The sequence below is a fragment of the Callithrix jacchus genome, chromosome 7, assembly GCF_049354715.1.
Source record: "Callithrix jacchus isolate 240 chromosome 7, calJac240_pri, whole genome shotgun sequence".
NCBI lineage: Eukaryota > Metazoa > Chordata > Mammalia > Primates > Cebidae > Callithrix > Callithrix jacchus.
In genome coordinates, this window is record NC_133508.1 from 143,979,903 (window position 1) to 143,996,405 (window position 16,503).

A 16,503-nucleotide genomic window follows, 5' to 3' on the forward strand; every position below is an offset into this window, starting at 1 on the left:
AAAAATGATCGAGACATATTAGATCTTCCATTCCAGACGTGGATAGTTTAGCTGTACGGTCAATGTAAATTAGCATGTTAGTGATTCAATTCAAGTAATGTTCATTGGAATTTCTCCCAGCTTCCCTATGGGTTAGATTGACATGCATCTATTTACTATTTAATGTTAAATCCTTCAAAATATAATCAATCTTTGAAAACCACATGGTCAAGAGGTAGAAAAGGTTTTTTTCAAAAACTGCCATTAATTGTAAAAGTACTCTATATTGAAAAAAGTTCCCCATCTATTTTTCTAACTTACAGAATTAGAGGACTATAAAGCTATGATGATTATTCCTGTTCTCAGGCCAGCCTGTGGATAATAATCAATGTAGGTAAGAGGAAGAAATGAATAATTAAATGTCGAAGAAGTCATATTACATTTTAATAGTCAAAATATTTTCTCTCCTTGAACATAAAGTTGGAGATTACTTATTTTAATAAATAAATGTAAATTTTTGGAGAATAACAATAAAAGTTAATATTTATTAGGTTTACTTGGTCTAGCAAAATTTAAATGATGAGCAAGTATTGCATCCTTTAAACGAAACAGTAACTCTCAAAGTACCATTCTTTTCTTCATTGTACACTAGAGAAAACTGACAAAAAGATCTACTAGTAACTTGACTAAGCTAGAAAATGGTGTAAATGGACTTTTGAACACAGGCCATATCATTACACAGACTCTGTACTCAAAGATTCTGTTATTCTAGGGAAGAACACATACATTAGAAATTAAAAAAAAACAGTCAAACCCAGGTCTACCACATAGTACTCATAACCATGAAAAAGTTGCAATGCTTGCACCCCCTACCTGGGCCCCAGCCACTTACACTTTTCCTTAAATTAAGGTCCCATAGGCCTTACAGGGCTGCTGTACTTTGTACACATTCCGCAAATGACATACATGATACTATTATAATGTGTACGTTTTTCTATTTTCAATATAAAAGCTAGCATTTCATTAGCCTATCATTTTATGAGCCAGAATTTCACATATTAAAGACAATTTCACCCATAAAAAATAAATTTTGATATATGAAACAGCAAAAATACGTTAAATCACTTTGGGGATTTTCCTGAAGTTGTTCTTTCTTGCTATGTTCTTACAAAAGAATATACACATGCAGAAGGAAACAAAAGGAAGCTTGGAGGCAATGTAAAGAGACACAGGACACTCTTCTCACACTCATATTTTTATTATCACATTCTATGAAGCCTTTCAGTTCTTCTTCATGTTTATTCATATTAAGATAGCTATATTTTATGCTGACATTTTGATACACTTCATCTTATTTTAGCCATTGCTTAGCTTTTGAAAATGGAAGTTTTATATTCTAAAATTTTAAAGTATTCACTGAAACATGGATTTTCAGCTGATACCAGCTTTTATGTGTCCTACAATCATTTAACTAAAATTAGGTTGATTCATTTTTAAATATTTTAAAATTTAATACCCTTTTTCTAAAAGTAACTTATTTCTTGCATTGTAGCCATTAAGATATAGAATGCTAGACAATCTTAGAGTTCCTACAGAGCAAAACTGATAGAACAAGACTTTTGAAAAGTACCAAAATGTTCATCTTTGTTACTAAAATACAGCAATTAGATGCAAAATTTTCATCCCCGTTTCATGTTGTCTTGTTCATTGATGCCAAGTTGAGGTTTCATTACAGAATAATTATCATTCATCATCATTTGACTTGGAAAGTCTAAGAGGAAATGAGATTAAACCAAAACAATTGAGATCTTTCCAGGAAAGCTAGATAAATAGTTTTTACAGACACTAATCAAAAAAGTTGAAAATTAAGCTGATTTTTATTTTAAAAGCAAATTCCCTCTAAGGAAAAGTATAGCACTTCAATCAGACAATATGTATTAAAGCTTCCACTCCTCTCTTAATTTTCTCCTATCCAGTCAATCCTAAATATCTTTTAACAAATCATTAATCTTTAGCCTTTTTCAGACCTTTAAAAATACATTTTCTGAACTCTTGCCATAGATCTATTCTCCACTCAACCACTAGGGTTTTCTGACTAAATCAAAGAAACAAGTATATATGGTCATGCCACTGCCTTGATAAACACCTTTGCTAGCTCCTTGTTGCCAATACAGATATAGCCTATGGGGCTTTCCATCTCTTTTCAACATCTCTGAACTTATCTATCATCTTCACCTTCCTATGCTTTAAGGACATGAAATTTCTTACCTTCCTCTCAAACACACCAGATGCTCTGCTTGAGCTTCTGCTTTCACTCCTGCAAAACTGCCACCTGTTCTTTAAGACTCAACTCAGTTATCAGCTCTCTGATATAGTTCATAAAACTTAAACTCAAAGTGAGCGGCTGACTCTGTGATCACACAGTAATAATTCATTTTTCTATGACAACATTTATCACGTTATGTTATGCATTCATAATGTGACTACTTCACTTCTCTGTGCTGCTTAAGTTCTAGTACATAGGTAGCTAAAATACATGTTTTATATAATTTTGATGTAAATTCTAGTTTCAGCATTTTTCAAAGTATATCAATGCATATTTGTCTATGTTCTATTTTCAGAGTATTTCAAAGTATTATAAATCATATTTATATTACTTGTATCAAATGTCAAAAAATTTAACTTTTTTGATACAACATAGATTATAAATTGGACTTGTTTGGTTTGCTTTGGCTGTGGTTTTGTTGTGCCTGAGTGACATATCTGTGGAGATATTTATTGTTAAATGAAAACACATGAAATTTCTCAACTGCTTTAGGATTTGTGTCTATTTTAGGGTTTGTCTACTGATAGCCTGTCAAGCTATCACTTCTTACTGCTGACGATGCATCTTTGTGCAAAAAATATCAATCAAACCACTCAATGTTTTTCCTCAGTTTACTACGAGGATGGGATACCAGAAAACTAACCTTATTATAATTTTGCATATAGTAAAAGTGAATGATGACCTGTGGGCTTCCTTATAAAACAAAGTATTTGAACTTGAATGCTTAGACTAAGTTTTTTCTATAGAGATCTAAAAAAAACTTTTTTCAACACACATTTTGTTATTCTACTTGAGATTTCTAGTTAAGTGACAATAAAATAAGTAAAATGATCTTTAAATATATTCATTCATGTGTCAGCACCAAAGCACACTTACTGATTTATCAAGTTTTTAACATTATACTTTCTTGGGATTAAAAAGATAAAACTCTTTCTGTCAAGAAGTTTTGTAAGGGTGATAAATATAAAAATAAACTGTTATAAAATAAGGTGACTGCACAATGACTGAGTATGTATAAGAAGTATAAAGTCAAAAATCAATGTTTCTGTATACTGTCATAGGAAAAGGAAGTAGTAGATGCTTTATTAAAGGTGCCTTGGAAAATTTTTTATATTACACATTCTTGCACTCATTCCCATAGCATTTGGGGAAGAAAAGCCCCCAGCATATGAACATTAAAAAAGAAACTCTCTAGGTGTTATAATTATAACCTTTCTCCCTCACACCCAAAGGAAGCCACTTTGAGGGAAAAAAAGACCCACATTATTTCCTAAGTTTGCTTGAGGCCAGGAGTTGTAGAAACCTTCTTAGAGAAAATGAATTTTGAGTTGAATTTGGATGTGTTAGTAGGGCATTAACAGTCTGTAATATCTACAGGGACAGAGGCATTAGAAATGTAACAATTGGGTTGTGTGAGGAAGAAGTAGAACAAGCAGTTGGAAAGCTAGACAAAGATGACACATGCTTTATGAAAAGTTAGAATTCTCAAGTACTGGTACTTCAAGGCAACTGTGTTGCCTATTGCTAATTCAAGGGTGGATACTATTATATCCACTAGTCCCAGTGATACCAGTGGGGAAAAATATGACACTAGAAGTCACTGCCATACACTGTAGCTAAAACTGTGCCTGGGAACATCATGAAGGGAAAAGGTGAGCATGATGTTGATAAATCATGGAAGATTTTTAAGGTAATGAACAACATCCCTTGAGCTACTGATGTCTCAGATATTTTTTATTTTCAGCTACAAAGAAATGGATCCACATTTTAGGGGGAAGGTGAAGCAATTATTTTGTAATTACCAAGGAAATTTTCAGAATTTTCCATCAACTACATGTAATCTACTGGGACTACTTATCAAATAAATATGATAAGAATGTTAATACTGTGAACAGCTATTATTTTTAACAGTATATGAATATATTTCTGCCATTACACTAAGCATTTTAGCTGGTCAATTATTTTATAGTTTCCTGTATTAGTCCATTTTCATGCTGCTACAAAGAACTGCTCAAGACTGGGTAATTTATAAAGAAAAGAGGTTTAATTGACTCACACTTCTACAGGGTTGGGAGGTCTCAGGAAACTTACAATCATGGAACAAGGGGAAGCAAACATGTCCTTCTTCACCTGGCAGCAAGAGGGAATGAGTATCAGCAGGGGAAATGCCAAACATTTATAAAACCATCAGATCTGTGAGAACTCACTCACTATCACAATAATAGAATGGGGAAAACTGCCCCTATGATTCAATTACCTCCCACTGGGTACCACCCATGACATATGGGGATTATGGGAGTTATAATTCAAGATGAGATTTGGGTGGTGACACAGCCAAACCATATAATTCTGACCCGACCCCTCCCAAATCTCATGTGCTCACATTTCATAACACAATCATGCCTTCCTAACAGTTGCCCAAAATCTTAACTCATTCCAATATTAACCTAAAATTTCAAGTCCAAAGTCTCATCTGAGACAAGGCAAGTCCCTTCCACCTATGATCCTGTAAAATCAAAAGCATATTAATTACTTTCTAGGTACAATGGAGGTTCAGGCATTGGGTAAATACTGCATTCCAAAAGGAAGAAATTGGCCAAAACAAAGGGGCAACAGGACCCATGGAAATCGAAAATCCAAAAGGGAAGTCATTCAAACTTATCCAAAATAATCTCCTTTGACTTCATGTTTCACATCCAGGGCACACTGATGCAAGAGGTGGGATTCCAGGGCATAGGGGAGCTCTGCTCCTGTGGTTTTGCAGGGTAAAGCCCCACTTCAGGATGTTTTCATGGGCTGACATTGAGTGGCTGCAGCTTTTCTAGGTGCAGGGTGTAAGCTGTTGGTGGATCTACCATTCTGGAATCTGGAGGATGGTGGCCATCTTCTTACTGCTCCAACAGATAGTGCCCCAGTGGGAACTCTGTATGGGGCTCTGACCACACATTTTCCTTCAACACTGTCCTAGCAGTTTCCCCATGAGGGCTCTGCCCCTGCAGCAAACTTCTGCCTGGACATCCAGGTGTTTCCATACATCCTCTGAAATCCAGGTGGAAGTTCCCAAACCTAAATTCTTGACTTCTGTACACACACAGGCCCAATACCACATGTAAGCCACCAAGGCTTGGGGCTTGCATCTCTGAAGCAACAGCCTGAGTGGTACATTGTCCCCTTTTAGCCATGGCTGGAGCTGAAGCATCTGGGATGCAGGACATCATGTCCTGAGGCTGCATACAGAAAGGGGAGCCTGGGCCAGCCCATGAAATCATTCCCTCCTAGGTCTCCAGGTTTGTGATGGGAGGGCCACCATGGAGACATTTTCCCTATTGTCTTGATGATTAACATCTGGCTGCTCATTACTTATGCAAATTTCTGGAACTAACTTGAATTTCTCCCCAGAAAATGGGATTTTCTTTTTTCTTTTTTTTTTTTTTGGATTTTCTTTTTTATCACATTGTCAGTCTCTAAATTTTTTAAAAATTTTTATGCTCTGCTTCCTCTTTAATGCTTTGCTGCTTAGAAAGATTTTTCCTCCAGGTACCCTAAATTATCTCTCTCAAGTTCAAAATTCCACAAATCTCTAGGGCAGGGGCAAAATGCCACCAGTCTCTTTGCATAGCAAGAGTGACTTTTACTCCAGTTTCCAACAAGTTCCCTATTTCCATCTGAGACCACCTCAGCCTGGACTTCATTGTCCATATCACTATCTGCATTTTTGTCAAAGCTATTCAATAAATCTCTAGAAAGTTTCAAACTTTTCTACATTTTCTTATCTTCTTCTGAGCCCTCCAAACTGTTCCAACCTCTGCCTGTTATTCAGTTCCCAAATTGTTCCCACATTTTCAGTATCTTTACAGCAGGACTCCACTCTCTGTGGTACCAATTTACTGTATTAGTCCATTCTCACACTGCTATAAGAACATACCCAAGACTGGGTAATTTATAAAAGAAGGAGATTTAATTGACTCACAGTTCTGCAGGGTTGGGGAGGCCTCAGGAAACATACAATCATGATGGAAGGGGAAGCAAACATATCTGTCTCACAAGGTGGCATGTGAGAGAAGAATGAGAGCCAAGTAAAGTGGGATCCCCTTACAAAACCATGAGATCTTGTGAGAATTTACTTAAGGGAACTGCCCTCATGATTCAATTTCCCCACACCAGGTCCCTCCCACGACACATAGGGATTATGGGAAGCACAACTCAAGATGAGATTTGGATGGAGACATAGCCAAACCATAGCTTAACCCTCATGCTAACTTTATGAAGTAAAAACTATTATTTGTTCCTGTTACAGACATAGGTAACTGAAATATTTATACATTAAATACCTTTCTTAGAGTCAAACCTAACTTTCTTAGAGTTAGGTAACAGAGAGAGAAATCACATCTACATCTGGCTAATTCTGGAGTACAAAGTCTTCATCACTGAGTTATTCTGATCTAATTGGATAAATAATTATGAAATTCACCCTGCCTGAGAAAACAGAGCACTGTCTAGAATGGAAACAACTGGTTTGGAGAATGGTAGTGTAGTCTAGATTGACTTTATAAATATTGTGTGGCTGACAATGACAGTAACAATCCTACAGGAGTTCTCCATATTAAGAACATTAAGAATGATTAAAATATTAAGAATACCTTAATATTTACTACATAACGTGTAGTAAAACCAATAAATATTTTAAATCACACACATATAAAAATGATAAAAATATTACCTTTGTAATAGTAAAAAGGCAGTCTATCATTTTTATGTTAGTGATGAGGTTCTCACAGCAAAATGCTTTAGTCTTAGAATATCACAAAGGATAAAATTACTAGTAATGATTACCTCCAGATTTGACACATAAATCAGATTTTCAACTTTTCCTGTTACATTGCTGTGTAACAGCAGTCATGTTTTTAGCTTTCCTTGGCCTCCAGTTACTTAAAATAAGTATAACAATGCAAATTGACCACCAAAGTCTTTTTAATATACAGGCAATATAACTGCTCATAAGAGGTTGTAAAGTAATGTGCCATTTAAATGTATTATCGTAATGCTGTCCCCATTGACTGCATGAAGGTGCAGACCAGAAGTCACTATTGTCCAAATCAGCAGTGAGCCAAGTGTTTGGGGTTTAAATAATGGCTTTATCCTCTGACTCCATTAAAATGTAATATTTCTGCTCTTCTCTCAGGCATAACGTGTAGTAAAACCAATAAATATTTTAAATCACACACACATAAAACTTGAAATTAGAGAGGCTACATTCCATTACCAAGTCATACTCACTATTTATATTTTTAAAACCTGCAAATATTTGAATAAAAGATATGTGATTATTACATATTGCATTTATTACCTAACTTTCAAAAATTTTTATGCAGAATGCATACATAAAAACAGTAATATGAGCAGATAAATTTATATTTAAGTAATTTACTAAGTTTGTATTAAGTATTATTAGATATTCTTTAATTTTCTATGTTCTTTCATAGCTATTTTTAAAATTAATATTAACCAGATTTTAAAATGCACATTGCATTCCTAATATAGGCTGACATTTAACAAACTACTTATGCTTTTATAAAGCAAGCATTTAAATTAAGGTACTAATCACTGTAAGCTAAAAAAGATGTGGCATTATGTATTTTTAGATTTTTATTATCTATTGATCCAACATATAAATTGCAGTATCTGAACAATAATATTGAAGATATTTTATTTTTGCAAAATTAAAATAGAATGGATATATTTAAAGCGGTCTTAATATATATATTTAAAACAGTCTTAATAGATATATTTGAAGCAGTCTTAATGGATATATTTATAGCAGTTTTAATACCAGCTCAAAAATACATTTTCTTCAAAATGATTCAACTGACTAAAATTTTAAAAGTAGTGATCTTCTAATTCCAACAGAGCAATTACATCTTTAACGTAGAAATAATTTTATCTTATTTATATTACTAAACATAGTGTTTCCTTAAATACATTTGGCTGAAGAAAACAACTTTATGGAAATTAGAGACATTTTATTTCATCTGGCTATATTTTAAATATACAAATGAATGGTCATTAGTGCTCTACATACATAGAGTCCTTCAGCTGATGAAATATGATTGCTGTTTTCTCTTCTACTTGTATTTGGAAAGTTAAACAGCTTTGTTGCATATAATGAAAATCACTGGCCTAACTTTCTGTTCAAGAAAAATTCTAACAAAATAAACATTCAACCAAATAGCCATGCTGTGTAAATTCGTAAAGATGTTAATACAAGCTCTTCATTTTCTTTTATAAAGCAAATCCAGTAGAGTCAAATGTTATATAATTTTATGGTTTCATAATTTTGCTCTTGTAGCCCTTGAATTTGCCAACTCTGAGCCAACTCATTACCAGACTTTTAATGATAGCGCCACAGCCAGTGTCTCCCCAGATTTGTCCAGGCTGTGACTTTCTGGGGATGCTGGATATGGCAGGATAAATACTAATAATTGTAGAGTGAGAAGTGGTTATATAGTACATTGGCACAAAACCCTGCTTGATCTGCCACTGATCTGAGAGAATGAATGGGTCTTTACTTTCTATTCCAATATCCTCCCACATGCAGAGTAATATCATGTATTTGGAGAAGCTACCAGAATATGAAACAGCATTTTTAAATATTATAAAGGAAACAAAGGCCTAGGGGTCTGCAGTGTAGATTGAATTCTGTTCTGGATTTGTGCTAATAGCTAGATTGCTTTTGCAGGCATGAAGATTGAAAAAGCATAGCCTTATTGGAAGGTAAAGTGACTTTGAATGCAATCCCGCAGAATCAAAAATAACATTTTATTCTCTCAGGAAAGTCTTACTAAATCAACTTCATATTAAGGATTGGCCAGGGCTGTGTCAACGAGGTGGACTGCTGAGAAATCAGTCTGGTGCAGGGGGCTCCATGATGCTCAAAACTGGAGCAGGGAAGACAGAATAAGCAAGAAATCACACAGAAAGTCCATGGTGCAAATGGCTGAGGAAACCACAGTGAATTCTACATAAGAAGAGGACAGAAATGCTAATCAACTTTAAGGGTCTGAACCAAGAAATTGGAGCTAAGGAGTTAAGCTAAAGCAAATTACTTCTGCATCAAACTAATAAATAAAACCAAATGGAATGGGCTAGAATTCATCAAGATGGCAGCAGAAATGGGAGAACCCTGAGAAACTGCTTTTATGGGCCAGCATCTGTATGTGACAGTGTGGCATGTCTTAAAAGCCTTGAACTGGGAGATAAAAATATCATCTACTCAGCCATTGATTTTTCACATCCAGTGAGACATATTGGCACTGATGTTGCAGTTAATCAAAAATGGTTGAGGTAAAGGAGTTACGGCCATTGAGATACGTGAGGTTCAGAGGACCACAGCCTCACAAAACCTCCCTGTCTCTTGGTCTGTTCCGGTTGGGAGACTCTTGATCATGGTGCTAATAAAATGCAAAATATACATTTCTCAGGAAAACCTCATGCTTTCCAAAATCATGCATTATAAACAAGCAAGGCTATGGCAGGCCCCTCAAACCTATACCATTTGGTCAGAGAATTAACAACAACAACAACAAAACCCAGTAACTGTGTTACATATGAACACAGCTAAAAAACTGTATTTCTAATCAATAAAACTACTTCAGTGAATACCGTATAGGGTCTTAACTTTCAAGCTGAAGATTACTTGACGACAGTGGATGTAAGGACAGATTGAGGTAGCTGACCTACAGAAACAAGAGAAAAGTCACAATTAGGGGGTAACACAGGCAACACATGTCCAAAGCAAGTCAAGAAAATAACTGTAGGCAAATCATCATTGTGTAAAGGACTATATATAACTGCAGCTTGCTGCTTTCAGCTATAATAATACATTTTGCTTGTTATTTTTGGTATAAAATATTAAAGATTTGGGGGAAAAAAACATATGAACGAGAGCGAATTCACATTATATTGGCATCACTCCCCAGTTAAATTGAGCTAATTAAATAACACCTGAAATTGTTAGGGGACTAAGGAGAAGGGAGAGTGGGCTAAATTTGAAACTGAAGCTCAAAGCCCTGAAGCAGAAGAGGCACTGTTGCCCTCTAAGCTGTTCTCCCCATTGAGTCTCAGCCCATTTCTGAAGCATCACGTTGCTCAGAGATCCATCCTATAAGACAATTGTCTAGGAGCCAATAGCTATTAGGGATAGTAAATCTCTAATGAGATTTAAAAAAATAATATATCTGAAATTATTACATGCAGTGATGAGGAAATTTAAATTCCATTTTTCACTGATATATATTATCATTATTGAAAAATAACCATGTCCTCTGTAATGGAACTTCCCTTTAGCAGACAGCATTTGTTGGATTGGAATAAAAATGTTTTCTTTGTGTCAGTTAACCACAATTAACCACATTCTTCATGGAAAGAATAATATATTTAAATTGTGATAATTTTTATAATTCTATAAAGGAAAAAAATATATTGACATTTTTGTGAATAATCATCCTTACTTCCCTGACCTATGCTCATCACACCAACCTGGAATGTTTCAGAGTATATCATTCTGTAGTGTGTCTAATAAGATTAACCAGCAAGAGTGTGTCAGATGAGAATAACCAGGAAGGAGGAAGCTCTGAAAGCGTATCATAAGGGAAATTGTCAAAAATCTGGGCCATATTTTTCCCTAAAACATGCAAGTTGGAAGTAGCTTGATATTGGAAAGGCTGTTATATAGAAGAAAGAAGTAAATCTCAGCTGGTGCAGCAGAAAGCAGAACTCAGACAATAAATGGAGTATGAGTATAACAAGGACTTACTCATGATTTGAAATGTCCAGTATCAAAAGCAGCTACTGGCTAGGCACACTGGCTTATGCCTATAATCCCGGCACTTTGGGAGGCCTAGGTGGGCAAATAAGTTGAGTCTAGGAGTTCAAGACCAGCATGGCCAACATGGTGAAACCTCATATCTACTAAAAAATATGACAATTACCTGAGTGTGATGGCTCATGCCTGTAATCCCAGATACTCAGGAGCAGGAGACTGAAGCATGAGAATTGCTTCAATCTGGGAGAGCAGAGATTGCAATGAGCTGACAGAGTAATACTCTGTCCCCTCCTTCCCCTCACATAAAAGCAAATCATTACATAGGATTTACTTTTACCAATATTGAAGGTATTCAACTTGAAAAAATCAGTGTATCAGGGATGTTTCAAAGGGAATTCCAACACTGAGTGAAATATGGACAAGATCATCTTTAAGCCATATTCTTTTATGTTCTAAACTTTTACTTCTGATCATTTGGGAATAGTATATGTACTGTGATGCTTTGCCACGTTCATTTGGTTACATGAGTGTTTTTAAAATTTGGTTATATATCAAAATCAGGAGCTTTGGAAAAGTGCAAGTATGGATTTCACTGTAAGCTTGTTTATTGAATAGCATTTTTGGTGAGGTGGGATCAGGAAATCAGTATTATCAAAGGCAACAGGTGATTGTGCTGCATCTAGACTCCTCTTGAAAGCATGGGGTACCTAAGGTCATAAGAATGAATTCCATCCCTTTATTGGCCAGTTAAGTTTTCAAAATTGTGCTTTTCGACAACTAAAGTTTGGGCATTTTAAATCAGCACCCAGTCTTAACTATGGGATACTTATTTGTGAAAGGACAGCTAAACAACAATAGTAAGAATAACAATTGCCTCTAACATAAGCACTGTGCTCAGTACATCATGTACCTTCCTTCATTTTATGGGTACAAGCCTATGAGGTCAACTTCTCAATACTGCTTTTGCTACTTTACCAAAGGACTTAACACTGAGACACTTTGCTCTCTAAAATCAGAGACTATTAGAAACTTCGCTGTTTGAAATCAGATCAGTAAAAAGGAACAACCTACACTTGCCTGGGAGATTCGAGTCACTGACACCAAGAAACAACCTCAATTTTCAACCCAGGTGCACAGCTTCAGATAAGAGTTTTTCAGACACAATGTTCAACATCTATCTTAACTTTGTAGTTTCCAAGGAAATAGAATCCAGAGTCCACTTCTTAACTCAAGCCTGATGTGAACCTCTTTACTTTGAGCATTGCTCATTTTTGGCACTATCAAGATTCTGCTTTATTTAAGTATTGCCTAAACGCCATTTTTCCCAAATCCTATTTTTAACCCTGTTTCTTCCTTTGCCTGATAGGATGCTCCGTACTTCTACTGCTATGCAATCTCCCTTCATACGACAAGTTAATAAACCTAACTTTGTTGAACTATAAGTATGTCTTTGGTGACCTTACCAGATGAGCTTCATCATAGATATTATAACCTCTAGTTTGATGATTAGTAAAAGGAAGTTCAGAAAATAATTAACTTATGCAGGATCACAGAGGAAGGGACAAATCAAACCAGATCTACATGACTTCAAAACCCATGCTTTTAACAGAATGCATGGTGTCAGAGAATGCTGAAGCTTCGAAAGAAACTAAGGCATGCCATACTGCTAACTCCATATGGACGCTTAGACTAGAATTCAGTTATTGTGATATTCCAATCCACTGTCTTAAGGGATAGCTTTATCTTTGTTCAGCTGCCGTCAGCAACTTCCCAGGCTTTCCCTTTTCCCTGAACCTAATATGGACTCAGTATGTTCATGGTGCTTTCTGGATACTCGGGCCTCACTGAGACAGTAGTAAGGTAGACACTGCAAATGCTGGTGATATCTAGGCAGCAGCCAATGATGCAGTTATCTTCTGATCATCTTCTTTTTGACAGACCAAAGTATAATCAAATCGCCGAGCATGGTGGCTCACGCATGTAATCCCAGCACTTTGGGAAGCTAAGGCTGGAAAATCACTTGACATCAGGAGTTCCATACCAGCCTGGCCAACATGGTGAAACCCCGTCTCTACTAAAAATACAAAAATTGGGCAGGCATGGTGGAGCGAGCCTGTAGTCCTAGCTATTTGGGTGGCTGAGGAAGGAGAATCACTCGAACCTAGGAAGCAGAGGTTGCAGTGAGCCGAGATTACGCCACTGCGCATGAGCCTGGGCAACAGAGTAAGAATCCGTCTCACACACAAAAAAAGTATAATCAAATCGAACTATTGCATATCAAATTTCTGTAGCTGCTGAGAACAACATTAACCCTTCTGCATGTAGTTAATAGAATCCTTCCCTTAAATGAGTGAATTATGTGAAAGCATCATCCTTCTCTTTATTTCCCACGTGTATCAAAAAGTCAGAGCACATGGGTGATTGGTTATTAAGTTTAAACCTCTAGACAACCCTGAGTTATAGTTATCAAAGTATGTGTTATCCAAGCCATCAAAAATCAGAAATATTCACTAATTATGTGGCCACTTATCTAATGAATTACCTCTCAATCCCACTAAAGTATCCCTTATTGCCTAACAGTGGAATCCTTCTTAAGACACTGATTTTTGGATATTGTAACTATCTAATGCTATATATTGTAAATATAATGGAAGTTAATATCACAATAAATCGATTCGTCCTATCCATGAGCATGGAATGTTTTTTCATTTGTTTGAGTCCTCTCTTATTTCCTTGAACAGTGGTTTGTAGTCATCCCTAAAGAGGTCCTTCACATCTTTGTAAGTTGTATTCCTAGGTATTTTAATCTCTTTGTTGCAATTGTGAATGGGAGTTCACTCATGATTTGGCACTCTATTTGTCTGTTATTAGTGTATAGGAATGCTTGTGATTTTTGCACATTGACTTTGTATGCTGAGAATGCTGAAGTTGCTTATCAGCTTAAGGATATTTTGGGCCAAGACATTGGAATTTTCTAAATATACAATCATGTCATCTGCAAACAGAGACAATTTGACTTCCTCTCTTCCTATCTGAAAACATTTTATTTTTTTTAATCTTCCCTGATTGCCCTGGCCAGAACTTCTAATACTCTGTTGAATAGAAGTGGTAAGAGAGGGCATTCTTGTCTTGCGCTGGTTTTCAAAGGGAATGCTTCCAGCTTTTGCCCATTTTGTATAATATTGGCTGTTGTTTTGTCATAAATAGTTCTCATTATTTTGACATACATTTCCTCAATACCTAGTTTCTTGAAGAGCCATGGAAGCTAACTCAGAGACTGTGGAATTAAGTGAAGTGCTGATGTGTGCAGACAATAAGGAGGCACAACCAAAGTGGGGTTAGGGGAAAGGCCAGCTACATAAGAGAAGTGAGAGTGAGGACTGCGCAGAGGCACACATGCTTCTTATCAGGAAAGGGGGTCCAGAGTTCTTATGATCCAGAGCTACTTGTTAACAGAAAACATTTAGAAGTAATCCACTTTAAATAGGTACCAACCATGAAGGGGTGTTGAATTTTATCAAAGGCCTTTTCTGCATCTATTGAGATAATCATGTGGTTTTTGTCATTGGTTCTGTTTGTGTGATGGATTACGTTTATTGATTTGCATATGGTGAACAAGCCGTGCTTCCCAGGGATGAAGCCAACTTGATCATGGTGGATAAGATTTTTGATGTGCTGCTGGATTCAATTTGCCAGTATTGCATTGAATATTTTCTCATTGATGTTCATCAGGCATATTGGCCTGAAATTTTCTTTTTATGTCGTGTCTCTGCCAGGTTTTGGTATGAGATGCTGGCATGATAAAATGAGTTAAGGAGAAGTCCCTCTTTTTCTATTGTTTGGAATAGCTCAAAAGAAATAGTTCCAGCTTTTCTTTCTATCTCTGGTAGAATTTGGCTGTGAATCCGTCTGGTCCTGGCCTTTTTGTTGTTGTTGTTGTTAGTAGGTTATTAATTTTACTGCTTCAGTTTCAGAACTTGTTATTAGTCTAGTCAGGGATTTGACTTCTTCCTGATTTAGTCTTAGGAGAGTGTACATGTTCAGGAATTTATCCTGAATTTATTTTCTAGTTTTCATGTGTAGAGGTGTTTATAGTATTCTGTGATAGTAGTTTGTATTTCTGTGGTATCAGTGGTGATATCCCCTTTATCATTTATTTTTGTGTCTATTTGATTCTTCTGGCTAGCAGTCTATTTTGTTGGTCTTTTCAAAAAAACAGATTCAGGATTCATTGATTTTTTTGAAGGGTTTTTCATGTTTCTATCTTCTTCAGTTCTTCTCTGATCTTAGTTATTTTTTGTCTTCTGCTAACTTTTGAATTTGTTTGCTCTTGCTTCTCTCATTCTTTTAATTGTGATGTTAGGATGTTGATTTTAGATCTTTCCTGCTTTCTCTTGTGGTAATTTAGTGCTACACATTTCCCTCTAAACACTGATTTGGCTGTGTCCCAGAGATTCTGGCACAATATGTCTTTGTTCTTGTTGGTTTTGAGGAACTTTTTATGTCTGCCTTAATTTCGTTATTTACTCAGTCATTGTTCAGGATCAGGTTGTTCAGTTTCCATGTAGTTATGTGGTTTTGAGTGATTTTCTTAATTCTGAGTGCCAATTTGATTGGACTGTAGTCAGAGAGACTTTTTGTTATGATTTCCATTCTTTGGCATTTGCTAAGGAGTGTTTTACTTTCAGTTATGTGGTCAACTTTAGAATAAGCGCAATGTGGTGCTAGAAGGATGTATATTCTGTCGATTTGGGTGGAGAGTTCTGTAGAGGTCTATTAGGTCCATTTGGTCCAGAGCTGTTAACTACAGCTTTTCAATACTTGTAATAAATGGTACCTGCTTAAAGTGAATTACTTCTACATGTTTTCTGTTAATGGGTAGTTCCAGATCATAAAAACTTTGGACCCCCTTTCCTGATAAGAAGCATGTGAGCCTCTGGGTAGTCCTCACTCTCACTTCTCTTACATAGCTGGCCTTTCCCCCAACCCCACTTTGGTTGTGCCTCTTTACTGTCTGCACACATCAGCACTTCACTTAATTCCACAGTCTCTGAACAGCCTTTCATGGCTCCTTCTACTCAAAGAGTGTTTTGTTTACCAGCTCCTTCTGCATCACCTGGGAGCTTGTTAAAAACACAGAATCTCAGACTCTATCCTCAATTTCTTTGGCAGGGGGCATGCTAATCTTCCCTGTATCATTTCCATCTTAGCATATATGCTGCTCAAGTGAGCAGTGTATTCCCAACTTCCAAATTAAAATCTACATTTTCACAAGATCCTCAAGTGATTCATTTGCACCTTAATGTTTAAGATGCACTGGCCTAGACAATTGTTAAACACTTTCTGTTATATAAGTTGAGTATTCCTAATCTGAAAA

At 36.0% G+C, this 16,503-nt stretch overlaps 1 protein-coding gene and 1 non-coding gene across 3 annotated transcripts in view; one reads left to right on the forward strand and one right to left on the reverse strand.

Annotated features, from left to right (window-relative positions):
- Positions 1-16,503, forward strand: part of OLFM3 (olfactomedin 3) — a 205,267-nt gene that overhangs the window by 131,941 nt on the left and 56,823 nt on the right. The gene's annotated exons all lie outside the window — the stretch shown is intronic.
- LOC118143418 (U6 spliceosomal RNA) lies at positions 16,256-16,360 on the reverse strand. The gene has a single exon (XR_004727638.1). It is a non-coding gene; the product is annotated as a U6 spliceosomal RNA (small nuclear RNA).